Source organism: Sturnus vulgaris, chromosome 14 (genome assembly GCF_052056855.1).
Source record: "Sturnus vulgaris isolate bStuVul1 chromosome 14, bStuVul1.hap1, whole genome shotgun sequence".
Taxonomy (NCBI): domain Eukaryota; kingdom Metazoa; phylum Chordata; class Aves; order Passeriformes; family Sturnidae; genus Sturnus; species Sturnus vulgaris.
In genome coordinates, this window is record NC_142256.1 from 12,733,887 (window position 1) to 12,748,530 (window position 14,644).

At 45.3% G+C, this 14,644-nt stretch overlaps 1 protein-coding gene across 3 annotated transcripts in view; it reads left to right on the forward strand.

Annotated features, from left to right (window-relative positions):
• Positions 1-4,683: 4,683 nt before the first annotated feature.
• PLS3 (plastin 3) overlaps positions 4,684-14,644 on the forward strand; it is a 49,941-nt gene continuing 39,980 nt past the window's right edge. Inside the window, exon 1 of one of the 3 annotated variants that reach the window (XM_088173165.1) lies at positions 4,684-4,723. The gene's annotated coding sequence lies outside the window, so the exon portion shown is untranslated. Of the gene's footprint in view, positions 4,724-7,489; positions 7,547-8,926; positions 8,960-14,644 lie in introns of those variants that run through there. The other 2 variants (XM_088173167.1, XM_014887253.2) reach the window with 2 other exon arrangements.

Sequence of the window (14,644 nt, forward strand, 5' to 3'; positions counted from 1 at the left end):
TGCTTGTACCTTAGTTAGGAGAAAGGAAATGTGGATTCATTAACTTTTCGCCATCCAGTCTTAATGGGTTGATAAATCAAGTAAAGAGAAGAGACAAAATCACTTTTTCATTGTCATGCTTTTTTTGGATTTTAGTCCACAATGGTGAAGGAGGGATGTTGATATGAGCTGCAAATAAAATCTTAAGTCACCCACTCTCCCATGTGCTTCGAAGGTCAATGAGTCCTCTATAAGCTCAACTCATAAAAACACTCTACTTGAGGGCTGTACAAAGGTATCACGTGTAACTCTGGCTTGCCACTGATGAGTTGGAACTGAAGAGCTATTGTAATGCTGCATGGGTGATCCCTGAAAAACTCTCCTCGACAAGAAAGAATATGATTTTAAACAAATAAAACACACACTGCAGGATGGAGACAATACAAGACCCTGGGCAGCTCCTTCGCCAAAGTAAGAGCAGAGTAAATAAGAGGCACTGGTGGTTTCACAAGACAATCTAGAATCCCATGAGGTGATGTGTTATGTAGCAGCCAGGACAGTGAGAGGGAAGGCAGTCTGCCCACAGTCTGACAGGCTGATAATTTTGGTGGGTAAGCTGCACTCACGTGGGGAGTCTCAGAGATTTCTGTAGACTTTGAATATGGATTCCCTGCACTGGACAAACTTGATGGATAAACTTACTGATAGTTATCTCCCAAAAGTTGTTTTTAAGTAAAGAAGTGCCCAGAATTATTTGAGTAAATGTTTCTAGTGGGAGGTAAATTCAATTTTCTGTAGTTCAAAATATTATGCAGATTCCCATCTGCTTTCTTGCAATGGAAAAAATAGTTCCAGATTATTAATCCATTCACAGTACCACTCAGTTGTTCTCTTTGATTGATGACAAGTGTTTTTGGCATTAATATCCTAGTTCTTATATTCTGTTAATGTTGTGGGTAAGTATTTGTAGAAAACAAAACAAAAGTCTAGTTGAGAACAGATGCCCTAATTCTAATGGAAGAATTTCACACCACCTCCTTAAAGGCCTCTTCTGAACCCATATGAACTCCTACAGTGTGTTTTGCAGTTTCTCCCTCTCCCTGGTGTACTGTGCATCAGAGACACAATTTTTTAATTGCCCTGTCAGGCTTCCTTTCCCTCTTCCTGATTGTCACCACCCCTCACTTATGGTCTGTGATGATTTTTATCTTAGGGCAGCTATCTTAGCAGTGGATATTAGCACTGTTCAATAACCCAGCCAAGAGAAATGATTTAACTTTTATGCAATGGAAAAGCAGTACAGGAGAAGCATTGCTAAGCTGCCAGATAAGAAGCTTACATTTCAACAGATATAGTAAAAATTCATTTCAGTTCTCTAGCACGGAGTCACACTAACATTAACCTGGCAATGGCAAAGTCTCTTAAGGGCCCATCCGCCTTCCACAGGAATCAGTAACAAAGTCATCCTGGATGCAGGGCCAACCCTCCATCTGGCTGGTGATTATTATGGCAATAAACTCCATTTATAGAAATCCGTATCATTACAAATAAAAAAAAATCCAACAGGCAGTCTCCTTCCATTGTGGTTCTGTAGCCAGACCATTTTCTAACACCTGCTAAATTCACTGTACTCTGCTGAAGAAGAGAATTAATGAAGCACTGTTTAAACAGGTTTTCAAAAAGTATGGCCTATTTCCTTCCTCCTAGGTTCCTATGTGCTAGTAGTTTATGAAGTCAGAATCCTCTGTCTGCATATTTTCTGCAAGAATATTGCACTATAACTTATTTAAAAGTCATACTAAATAACACTAGTCCTGTTGTAAGTCAGGTTGGAAATACCTGTCTCCTGTCTGGCCCTAAGTCCTGTGTTCTCATGGCACTGTGTGGAAAGTCCCTCTGTGCAAACAGTGCTCTTTGTAATTTTCTAAATAGCAACGTTTTTGAAAGGGCTTTAAAAATGTCTCAAATATAATTTCAGGAACTGGCCAACAACAATATTCCAGATTCACCCTGTGCTTCAGTCTCTGTTTAAAATCTCCATGGGACATTTCTCAAGGGACCAGTTTTCCCCTGTGACCTTTGGCAAAATTTTTGCCTTTCACCAGTTACATCACCTGTGGATGCAGTGAAATAAGAATCCTGCTGTCAGGTGATCTTAAAAAAGTCTATCCACTCTTTCAGAAAGCCCTGAGAAAGGGAAACTGATATCTGTGTTAGAGTGTTTTTAACCATAAATAATCACCCAAGAACGTGCAGTTGTGTGTTTTTGCAAACAAGGTGTTCACTAGTTAAGTGTAAATGAAACTCCACATTTTGACATCTTAATCAGAATATGGTAATTACATTGAGTACATAATAAAAATATTAAACAGAGCTTGATGACTATATTAAGGTACTAAGCAGTGGTTGTAGCTGAATGAATGGATGTGTCTACTACAGCTCAACTTTCTTTGTGCAAGAAGACATGGGGAAATCCTAATAAAGAGGAAACTGGTAAACGTTCAATATGTTTAATACTTTACTCCCTCATTTAGAGAACAAAGAGTTGCCTGTTTCACATCACTGCTTTGGACAAAAGCAGGGCATGGAAATGTGTAATCTGCATTTTCTGAATAGTCAAGATTCACAAAGATGATTTCATGTCTCCTGTTGTTTTATGTTGGCATGCTAGGAGAAGGGGAAAAGAAGTAATCCAACGTATAATTTTTTTGCTAAAATCCAGAATCAGAAATATTCCCAGCTCTGTTGTGTTTGTAATGCAGCGTGAAGCATTGCTCTAATCTAAACACAGGACTACCACCACAGAGTCTAAAATTGAACTAATCTTTTAAATCAGTCTAAAATTACCACTCCTATCTCCAAGACCCAGCCTAATAAACTGATGAATATGCAAGAATTTCCGATATCCAATGAGAAATCCAACTGTATAAAAAGAATAAAAGGATGATGGGAAGACAGTCTGATTCTTCTCAGGAAGCTGCTCCTGCTAATGTGATGAGGAAACTCCCACTGTGAGCCACATCACTTCTATCATGTGGGACAACTTTATGAGACCGTGTTATTTTGTAGCTTTGGAAAAACACTGCAAAACGAATTTCCCGGCAGTTTTGACAACAAAATGTGTTTAACCTTAAGTTATGATGATCAGACTGACAGCCTTTCTGTAAATAATTCATATGAAAATTCATAACATAAGACTATGTGATTCAGATCCAGAGATGTGCACCTGTGACATTGCCAACACAGAGAACTAAGTACTCATTGCAATTAATTTCACTGGGCACTTCCAGCTAAATATGCCCTACATTTAAGTTTGAAAGAGAAGAGAAAGAATGATCTAATGCTGGTGTGTGCTTTATCTATTAATAGTCTGTTAGGTAACTGTCACCTTTTGGCAAGTTTAGTTTTTCTGACACTGGTGGAAAATAGTTAAACAGCAAAATAGGAGATGTGCTTTTACATTACAACAGCCAGCACCTTCCATTAGTGTTCCTGATTGTGATATGAATTTATTACTTTGTGCTATTCTCACCTCCAGGCATGGGAATGTCTCATCTTTCTGGCCTGAAAAGGGTTTTTTGTGCCTGAATGCATATTTGCTTTTCTCCTAAAACCAGAAGAAGACATTAATACGTGAACCCATGTTTTCTCCTGGTCCTGGTGGACTTGTCAGTATCGGCTAAGAGTGTGAAGCTTCCCGTTTGGGGAAACAACTTCCCCTTTTTCTGGCCTCATCTCCTTCTCTCTGTTCACCTCCTTCTTCCCACAGCAGGTGTTTGCTTTTTCTTTCTCTGTTCAAGGCCTATTTGGATTAACTTCTGTTCTCCACCACTTTTACGCAAAAGCGTCCCTAAGGCCCTTGATTTCCTGAACCCTTCTAACAATTTTCGGTGTGAATAGCTGTGTAACAAATGTAGAAATTAGGACAGTTATGAGGTCACCTATCCCAAATTGGACAGCTAGAGGCTGCGGGGGGAAAGGCCATGGCAATGCTCTCTGTCCAGGAGCACAGAATAACAGGTGCAAGGGATAGCAGGGTACAAGGGATAGCAGGGTACAAGGGATAGCAGGGTACAGGGCACCTGCACTGCACTTACTGCTCGTGGGAGCCAGGCTCTGTGCCTGCGCCTGGCTCTGCTCTGTGGAGAGCTCCTCGCCCAATATGCCCACCAGTGCCAGCTTTCCCTGGACATCCTCAGCATCACCCCGCAGGGCTGTTCCTGGGGAGACAAGGGGAATTTGCAAGGGAAGCCCAGAGCTCCTCTGTCTGCGTGGCAGGGCTGAGGCAGCCAGGGCTGCGTGTGCACGGGAGACAGGACACAGTCCGTCTGAGCACAGAGGGCAGGGATGCCTGCAGAGAAGAAAGGATGCCTGCTTGGAGGAGAATTGCACACAGGAGAAGAATAAGGGATGCTTGCCGGGCAGGAGTGAGGCATGCGCGGGACTGGGGATACAGGCAGAGCATGAGGACGAATACAAGCAGGACAAGAGCGACGAAGGCAGGGAGCACAGCGGGGGAAGGCACGGCGGAGCAGCCCGACGGCGGCAGAGGACGGGGCGTGCCCTGGCTGTAGGCTGAGCTCTGCCCTGCCCTGAGTGACTCGTTGTCCGCCCACTCGCAGCGCGGGGCACCGTGATGTGCGGGCGGGCGGCCCAATGGGGCCGGGGCGGCGGGGCCGGGGCGCGCCGAGCGCGGGCAGCGGGCGGGGCTGGCGCGGCGGGACGGCTCGGAGCGGCACGGAGGGTGAGTGCTCCCGGGGCTTCTCCAGCGCCGATACAACTCGGGGAAAGTTGCGGGCGCTCGCCCCGCCGCTGGTCGTGCGCCGGCTCGCACGGAGCATCCCGGCGGTGCTGGCAGCGGCGGGGCGCCGAGCGGCCCCGGTGGCTCCGGCGGGCCCGGCCCGGCCCTCGCTGCCGCCCGGCTCCGCTGCCGACCAGGCGTGTCCCCCGGGGGGTCCCGGGGCAGCGGGGCGGGCGCGGAGCCCGGCGCGGTCGGTGCGGGAAGCACGCGGGGACGTGTCCGCCGGGCGCGCTCCTGCCGCCGCTGCCGGCTCCCCGCGGCGATGAAAAGGCACTTGTCTGATTCATCCCCTGGAAAACTTCAGCCCCGGGCTGAGCCGGGCGGGCCCGGCCCGGGGGATGCGCTGCCCGCGGCCGCGGCTCGGCGCCGGGATGGAGCCCGGGCTGCGGCGGGCTTGGGGCTTTGTGCGAGTTGGTAGGAGCAGAACCCGGGCGAGGGGCGGGGAGGTGCCGCTTCCCGCTGTGGGTTCCCGCAGAGCGGCGCTGAAAAGGGGTTCGGTTTGTATTTCGCTTTTATCTTTTGTGCAGGGTGGTGTTCCCAAACCAGGGAGTGTGAGGAAATGGGAACGACTTCTCATCTAATTGAAGCGGGGTGAAATAAAGTGAAGTCGTGGGACAGCTGTGTGGGTTTATTTTTATACATCTCTAATTTGGACTGGGAGAGGAAGTGTCACCCTACTCCCCCTAACAATGGCTTCTTGTTGGGAGCCTGGGAAGGGAAAGAGTAGAGCAGGGAATTTTTCAAGACTTAAAGCTTCAAACTTTCTTTGCTGGGGCACCCTAATGCTGGCTGGAAGTATTGTAATGGATAACATCAAGTCCCAGTGCTCTCAGAGGTAACAGCTCTGCAGGCATGAGTGTGCTCCAGCTGTGAGTTTTTCTTAGTAGAAATAGTGGTGAAACATGTGGCTGGGAACCGACCTCCAGTGAGTGTTTCCTTGGGACAGGCTGCATGTGCTTGCTCTGTAAGAGCATCTGTACCTACGAGCAGGGCATCACTTGGACTCACTGATTTCTTTTCAGGAGAGCTGCTGGTATAGATCTGAGCAAATGCCATTGAATCAGCCTTTGAGGTTGTTATTGCTGTTACACAATTCCAGTGGAATGTGAGAGCTGGGCTTCCTGTTTTTGGTCAATCTGTAGAAGCAACTATAAAAGATAATAGATATCTCAAGTAAATTGCTTTTGCATGACAACTTGGAGCCATTGTTCAGCCAGTAACACTTGTGACTTCTCTAGTGAGCCTGGTAACCTGAGAAGCAAAACTCCTTGATGCTGGGAGACTTGTTCAGAGTAACTTTAAAGACAACAGCTGGAACCTGGAATATAAAGAGGGAATAGTTACCGGGATCAGCATGTGCTGGTGCTGTGCATAATGATGTATAGAAATTCAATCTGTTTTGAAAAGAAATCTTGTGCAAAGAGGAGCTGCTGGTAGTTTGTGAGTGGAAAGCAGTGATTCAGGGGGATTAGTGGACACAAGGCAAGTCCCCTGGGTGCAATATTCTGCAGCTGATTCTGCCCTGGGGGTGTTTGATGGCCTTATTTGGGGTGTGTGCACACACTGAGACTTAAAATTCCAGATCTGTTTGTTTGCATCTAAATAAATGTTGAAAAAAAAGTAATAAAAGAATTTGTTAAATGAAACCTTTTCCAAGTGCTGTTGTTATCATAGCCTGTTAATCTTGCCAACGGTTTAACAATTTGAGGATGTTGCTTGGTTGTAACCAAGCTCCTTTGAAGGAATTTTTTGCTTGTGAAAGGTGAATTACTCATTCTTTGTCTGAGTTAAGAGATCATAATGTGATTATTAAACTCAGTTATTCAGTGCTAGATATAAAGAATTGTGTTTAATCAGGGTCTTTGTTCTCTTTATCAATGTTAATCTGATGAAGTTTCCCCTCCTGTAAAATACGCAAACATCTCCCCAGATTAAGAATGCCCCAAACTTCAGAAATCTATTTACCAGTTTTGGCTAAATGAGCCCTACGGTGGAAGGGGCTCCTGGAACTGATGACTTCATTAGGTATTTGGATAAATGCAGAGGAAGCCCTTCCCCTGGGGCTCCCTTACTGACTTGTCTGCTCGGGGTTTCAATTGTTGTGAGATTAAGATGGTGAGTGAAGGAATTGCAGCCTTGTTAAATGAGTTTGTGCAGAATCCACTCATGCGGGATCTTCTAATAACTCTTTCCTGTGTTTACTTGGCTTTCTAGTGCAATGACTGAAATGGCTTTGGAGAAGCGGAAATACAACCGTTCTGACTTTGGGGAAGCAGAGGAGAGTGCTGCTCAGTGATTGATTGGAAGGGACGTTAGGGACAGTTAATTCAGTAGTTGTGCTTTAGCAGCTGCTGGGGATCCAAGTGATCTGTGTGCCTTGTGAACCACTTTATCTGCACTTTTTGTGTAGTAAAACTGCAAGTGCTCCACTAGGAGCTTCAGACTGGTGGTTGCATTTTTGACAATGTATAACATAGTGCATTGGGAGAAGATAAATATTTTTCTTTTACATGATTGGCAATGAGTTTAGGGAGGGTGTGCCTATCATAGATGCTGTAATGCACTTCCTTATCTAAGTGGATGATGTGATCAGTAGGTCATTTCACACCTGAGGTTGTCTTGGTAGTGATATTTTAAGTAGTGGTAATTTATTTGGTGACGTGTCCCAACACACAGATAATGTTCTTGGTAATCTATTTTCCACAGCATTAAATAAGAGGTGGTGAAACAGAAAGGGGCAGTGTTTTCAACAGAGACAAAAACCAAGTAAGTTCTGCTTTATATCAATATGAGGTATTTCTTTTTTGTGGTTGGGATTTGTTTGGTTTTTTAAGTCACCATGTTTTGCATCTCTTTGCTTCATAGAACTGAGAGATGAGAGATGTGGATTGGAATTCTCTGGGGACATTTGTCCCTCTTTAGATACAGGTCTGTTAGCTTGATTTTCTTGCATGTGAATTGCCTGTGGCAGAGGAGGTGATGGAAGAGCAGCATCAAGCCTGCTTGTATTATTCCAGCACAGGTTTTGTACAGATCCATCAGCGCCCTGCAAAGCACAGTCCTGGCTCTCTAATGGTGTTCACGAGGGCAGCTCTTGACCTGCCACACTGGGAGGCAGTTTAACCCTGTGCAGGGATATGCTGCTGCTTCTGACCGCAAAGACAGTGGAAAGCAAGGAGGGAGATGCCAGCTGCTACAGTGTTGCTATACAGTTTGCAGAGGGTTGGACAGATGAAATTTATGTGGCTGCTAGTAGGTTTTTATCTGTGTACCACCAAGTAGCACTAAGCAGCAAAAGAAACATGGTTTAAGTTGATGTTTTGTTCAGGCTTTGAATATTACTTTGCCTCCACATATATTAGAGCAGTAATTCAGCATAAAAAAAGCAGATTCTCATGTCTCCAGGCCAGCTGTTTAAGCATGTGACTGACAAGCTATCAACCTGCCTGGTGCAATAACAGGTATTAATTTTTAACTTTCTTTTAAGTTTCTTGTCAAATTTGGAATAGCTGCAACATGATATGTTAATATTTATCAACCAATTGCTGGTCTTTGCGTGCTCAGCACTTTTTGGACTAAATACTAGTGTGCATTTAGTAATCTGTGTATCTTTTTGGACATTGAGCTCATGAAGTAATTAGAGTTGCTGATTACATCAAAAAAGCCAAACATGAATTCAGAAACCCCTACCAGCAGATGTGTGAAAGGTGGGTACTGAATTGAAAAAGTTTCTCAAATAGCCTTAATGCATACACAAGGCAAAACATTCCTGAATATCTTTTCTTTTCAAGCATGTTGCAAAACCGAGATCAGCTCTTGTAATGAGGGTGATGCAAGTTTGAATTAAACCAGTATCTGTTGGGTTACTATAACAAATGTCACAACATCACCTATCCGTAGCCCCCAAGCCTCCTGATAGGCATCTGTTGACATCTTTGCACATACATTCCTATTGGCACTTTGGGAATTGGATAATTGCACAAGCAGCAGTGGTTGTGTTTGTGGTGGGTAGTGTCTTGGCAGAGCTCTGCCTGCAGCACTGCTGGTAGGGGAGGGCATGAAAGGGCTGTTTCCCCTGTGACCCTCCCAGAGAATTGCTCAGACTCTTACGCAGAATCAGCTGTCCCTGCTTGCACCATTCAAGCTCTTTTCTAACCCTGCTGCTCTTGCCGCTGGTGGGTAAGTAGGTGGGAAGTGTGAAAGCTGCAGGCAGTTGGGTGATGGTCCAGTATCTGGGCCCTAGGTGCTGTGGCTGGGGGAAGGGATGTTCAGGGGACATCCTGGAGATCCTCTGAGCAGCAGCAGCTCTGCTGACAGTGACTGGGCTGCTGTAATCACTTTCAGCCGTGTGACTGCTGGTCGTGAATGAACTACTGTTGTGTCCCCTGCTCTGTACACAGGGCTTTGGGTGTGCCTGTGGGCGTACTGTCTCTTTTGGATTTATTGAATTAAAAATAGGTATCTCCAGTGTGGTCTGTGCAGGGAGTAAGTATGAGGTCGGTAGTGTTTAGACACAGCAGCATTAATTCAGCTTCAGTCTTAGCAGCTGCCTACTTTGTGCTCTTCAATGCTGAAGTTGTAGGTGATGGGTCAAGCCTGTCCTGTCCTTGCTAGTGTTTCCTGCCCTGGATATCCTTCCTGCTTCTAGGTCAAGTTTCTCTGAAGCGGAATCTTGGATAGCACCTTTCCATGTGTTGTGAGATCCACTTGGAGCACTGCAGAACAGTCTCTGAAGTCTTCTGGTTTGTGCAGATACTTCCCAAGTGAAAGGATGAAGGTGTAGATTTCCTCTGCTTTAACTGGGTGGCATTGCCACGCTGTGCCATCAGCGTGGGGACAGGGGATCCTGGCTGTCAGAAATCCTCCTTCCTCATCTCGCTGTGCTGCAGCCCCTAGTCCACCCCATCTTCACTGGCAAATGGCACAGGCACACCTGGGGTGGGTGTGCTGTGACACTGGGGACATGCTGCCTGGGGAGGGTGATGGAAACCCACTCTTTTAACTGTGGATTGAGGCGATGATTTGATTATAGCCAAAAAATGGGAGTTATGTGTTTGTGGCTGCAGAGCCCAAATGGCGCAGCAGGTGCTGTGTTTGAGATTTCAGGTGTTTGGTGTGTTCCTGTGTGATCTTGCCAGCCATGTAAAGAGCAGTCTGTACCAGCTGAACAAGAAAATGTGGTTATTTGATGGAGCTGAAGACAGAAGTCCCCACCTAATAGGGCTGGAGAGTGGACTGGGAGGAGAAAACATGCACATCTGTACTCTGTTAGTGCCATGCTGTTTGATCTGGAGATGGTGGCATTGGAGGTGACAGAGCTCTCCCCCGTGGTGGGCATATGTGACATCAGTGCTGACCACGATTGACATCAGTGCTGGCCAGCAGCTGCCCTGGCATCAGGACTGTTTGCTTGGCTGCTCTGCCTTCTCCCAGCAATTGTGTTCCCATCAGGGGTGTGGACTTCCCTGGGCAGGGTGCTGACTGTGGTGGCCAGGCAGTCCACTCAGTTACTGTGGCATCTGCTGGTCTCCTGGGAATCTATAATCTGTTGGCTTTTTTTGGTAATAAATTTAAAATGCCAAAGATGATAAGCAAGTCCTGTCTGGCCTGCTTGGAAGAATTATATCACGTGTACTCCTCTAACAGCTAAGGTTTCCTCTCTGGGTTTGTGGGTTCATGCCTGGGCTACTTAAAGCTAGTTTTGCACTGGGTTTGTGGGTGGCATGATGATGAAAAGGGGGCTTCCATGCCAGCAGAGATGGAGCTATCTACAGTTATTCTTTCCCTTTTGTTTGTTTTGCCAGCTGATTCCTGTTAGTTTGTCTCTGCCTTTCAGCAGCTGAGCTGAGGGTGACTCTGCCCATGCAATGCAGCATCCCTGGCAGGTGGGCTGCTTGCCTTAGGTCCCCTTCCCTGTGTCCCTCTGTGCTGGCTGCGCAATGCACACATTCCTGGGGGCAAATTGACTCCTCCTGCAACATCCGGGCTGTCCTCATGGCCTGTGGTCGCCTGTGCACTGCAAACATTTGAGAGCTAGTATGGAAGAAATAAAATAATGATTGATTTGACATGTCTGAGGATGTGGGGAGCAGGATCACTGTCTGAAATGGGAAGCTCTGGTTAGGACTGCTGCGGATTGCTCATGTAAATCCGGATGGGCCATATGCTTCTAACAAGTCTCCTTGTCTCATTTCCTTCTCTGAAATACTTACAGCTGTTTTTCCTGCCGCTTCAGTAGGTTTTTTGTTCCTGTAAAAAGAGTGACAGCTCACAGATGCTGTTGGGAGTCCCCACTGAATAGCTGGGAAGAGAGACTATTACTCTGATCTTCAAGAGAAGATAAAATGTAGTGTCTCTGCAGGAGGCCTAATTACTGATGTTTTAAGTAAGCTTTTTTGTTTTTTCTTTTTAAACCTGACAATGGACTTAACTGTCTCATTCACTGTTTCCTCATCACATACTCCCCTTAGTGATGTATGTGAGAGGAGGTAGTTGATGAGGTCACTTATATGCAGAGCAAGGAAGGATGAAGTGAAGTTGTTGATGATCATGTGTGGAGGTGTTCATGCTATGCTTGTAATGTTTGGGTTAAACTTCACGATGTTGCTTAGATGTTGGCTTTTTTCTAAATAAGTCTGTGACCAAAGTGATAGCAGTGCTTGAGGTTCATCATTGTTGGTCCTCCACTTATCCCAGTGTACCATCCTGCCCTTTTCTGCCAAGAGAAGTCATTTTAGACTTCTGTAGTTGGGTTAATGATCCAGCCCTGGCCAGGTGAAGGAGCTGTAGAGATGCTGATGCCTATGCATGTGTTTCACAGTTTATGGATGGGTGGTAAAGGGGCACCTGAAGACAGTGAGAGAGGCTATCTGTATCTGCTTTTAGACAAATAACCTGTGCATTGCAAGGAATGTGGGGCTAATGTGGCAAAGTAAATGGATGTGTTGAATTGGCTTGAATGCCAAATTAAGACAGAGTTTGTAACAATATAAAACCTAGTGGTATGTTATGTCTGAAGTCCCTGTGATCTTAGATTTACTGAGGTGCTGAGAGTACAGCAAAAATTTCTGCTTTTAGCACGTTGGTTGCCTGTTGGCCATAAGCCCTAAATAAGCAAAACTGGCCTTCTTTTCCAATCCTCTGCTTTGCCTTTTTTGCAGTCCCAACTGCACAAAACAGTGAAGTGTCCCACCAGCTGTTGTACTGGTCTTGTATGGGATCCTGTGGTATGTCTGTGGCTGGTGACTGTTTTCCTGCCTCGTCCTCCCAAGGGTCTCTCTGCTGTGCAAGGAGCCGTGGATTGGCTTTTCCTCCTGTAAAAAATACACTGGGGCTGTACTCTCCTCAGCCCATGTTATAAATTACAAGCTACTGTGGGAAATGGAAAATGGAGTAATTCTGATTTGTGTTCTTTTAGAGCCCTGTTCTTTAGACCAAAATACACAGGATAAGTCTGGCCCTTCCCTCTATTCACTTTTCATAGCCTCCTTTGTTTTTAATTTATATATCTTTTTATTCTAAATTCCTCCCATCCCCAAAATAGAACAGACATCAGCCTGCAAGCAAAGATTGCCAGGCATTGGTCTTGTGGATTATAGTGGCTTTTTGGCCTGGTTGGAGACTGAGCTCCACCCTACGTAGGCTTGGATTAAAAATAGTCTTCTTTTCATCAGTCTGAAAACTGTACACAACACATCTGTGTCTTGATTTCTGGGGTATTGGCAGACACAGGAAGCCCTTCAGCTATAAAATGCCTCGAAAAATCTGTTTGCTGCTAATTAATCCAAAAGTGCTAAGGTGACCACTGTTGGAAGGTTGTAGAGCCAGATGTCTGATTGCCAGCCACGTAATTATCATAGATGTTGGTCAAAGTTTAAGTGTGAAGGACCTGAAACAGTTGAAAACTCCAGTCCACAGCCAATGCATTAGGCTGCCACTGTAAGATTAATGTCTCAGCTCAGGTGCTGCAGGGATGTCCAGTGGCCAGGAGACTGCCCCATAGCCTCCAGCTCAGTCCTGTCTGTCCAGACCTGAGCTGCACACTTCCCCCTCCTTGTATAAAGCAGAAGAAACATTGAGGGCAAGAGGCTGACTGGTATCTGGTGTGGTGATCTCATTCCCCCACTGCCTCTTGGAAAATCCAACCTTCTTAGGCAAGTCTGAGTGGTAGGCCATGGCATAGCAGAGGGAAGATCTGAGTGTCTCCTTGCCCTGGGCATCTGTTTTCTGCCTCATGAACCTCAAATGTTGACTTCTCTTATGTTGTTCCATTTGTTTTCCACTGTCCTTGGCCATGCTTGGTGGGCAGGGAGTCCTTTTACAGGGTGGTAGGAAATGCTGCTGGCAGGCTCTGGCTGCTCCGTGGGGAAAGGCAGGATGCAGCTGAGCCAGGATCTGGAAGCAGGCGGTGCTGCCTGGCAATTCCTCCAGCTTAGCCACGGCCTTTATGGTTGTTTAGGGCAGGGCTGGGGGTAAATGAGCAAATGGAGTGTGATGGGAGGAGGGCAGGGAGACAACCCAGTGCCCGTCCCATGGCTGTTAATGACTGGCGTGCTCTGTGTGCCTGGTTTATGTGACCTTGGTGATCAAAGGTCTCTCTGTAATCAGAGAAAATGCTGCCTTCTCTTCAGTTTTTGTAGATTCTGCCTTGGTCTGTTCTGTTTCTGGTAATTCTATTCTAGAGTAGACTGTAAAAAAACTTAAAAATGTGAAATATTTTTCATATGTGAAGTATTGTCTCATAAAACCTTTGTAAACAGTCATTAAACTGTCTGTAGAAAGGCACTAGAAGGATTTTATTTCTCCCAAAGCCTAGGGATGAGCTTTCAGTCTTTGTTTAACTCAGATTTTTACTTTGAGAGTCAAGGGGCTATTTATTCATATCTCAAATTCTTAGAGTGGAAAAACTGACTACTACACTTAGGAGTCTACACTCTTTAATACAGACTTTTTTTTTTTTTTTTGCTAGAGGAAACTGAATTTTTCTTGAAAATACACTAGGCAGGCTGTTTTAAAAAATTATATATATATATATATACAGGAACTTACACAAGACAAAGTGAGTTGCTGCCCACTGCAGGGTCAGGTCAAGACAAGGAAAAATCTGCAAAACACCAACTTGGGGAAAAGCATAAAGAAGAAGATCTGATAATCTGGTAGATGAGACAGGTTGAGTAACATCAGAAATGCTGATAGGATGTATGAGTGTTTCCCACACCAGCTGCAGAATGGAGCTTTGGCTGTAGGTAATCCTGCCCCTGGACTATGGCCTGTTAGTGTAGGTTCTGCTGGAGTTTAGAGCTAGTGCTAGAACTGCTTCTCCTGCCTTGTGCCAAATGATGGGGTGACTGTCTTGCTAGGGGGAAAATAGAAAAAATTGATTGCAGAGTTCTGGGGACATCCTCTTGGGTTGCTACTGAACTTCTTGTCTCTTTGAGGTGGTGGGAAAAGAAGCTTTAGAAAAATCCCCGTTGTTTTCTCTTACTTTTTTTTTTTCTGAAGGTCAACATATGAAAAGTATTTCTATACTAGAACGTAAATAGGAAGGCATGTGATTCTGCATTGTATCTATATGGCTTATTTTTTGCCAATGTATTATTGATTAAATTAGGGGCTCTCCAGAGCTGAATGCACAAGATGTCTGGAATTCAGACTGAAGACCTTGGATAACAGAAGCTTGTATCCTGTCTGGATTAGATAGAAGGTGATGTGCAGTGAGTTGCTCCTGAAACAAGTTTTCACAGTCATCTGTGTGCCATTTCAGTGTTCTTCCTTGCCTGTTGTATTATCTGAAAACTATAGCTGAAATCCTTTTTTTCTATGTGCTCATTCCCTCAAAGTACCTTTTTTGATGAGATTTGGGGT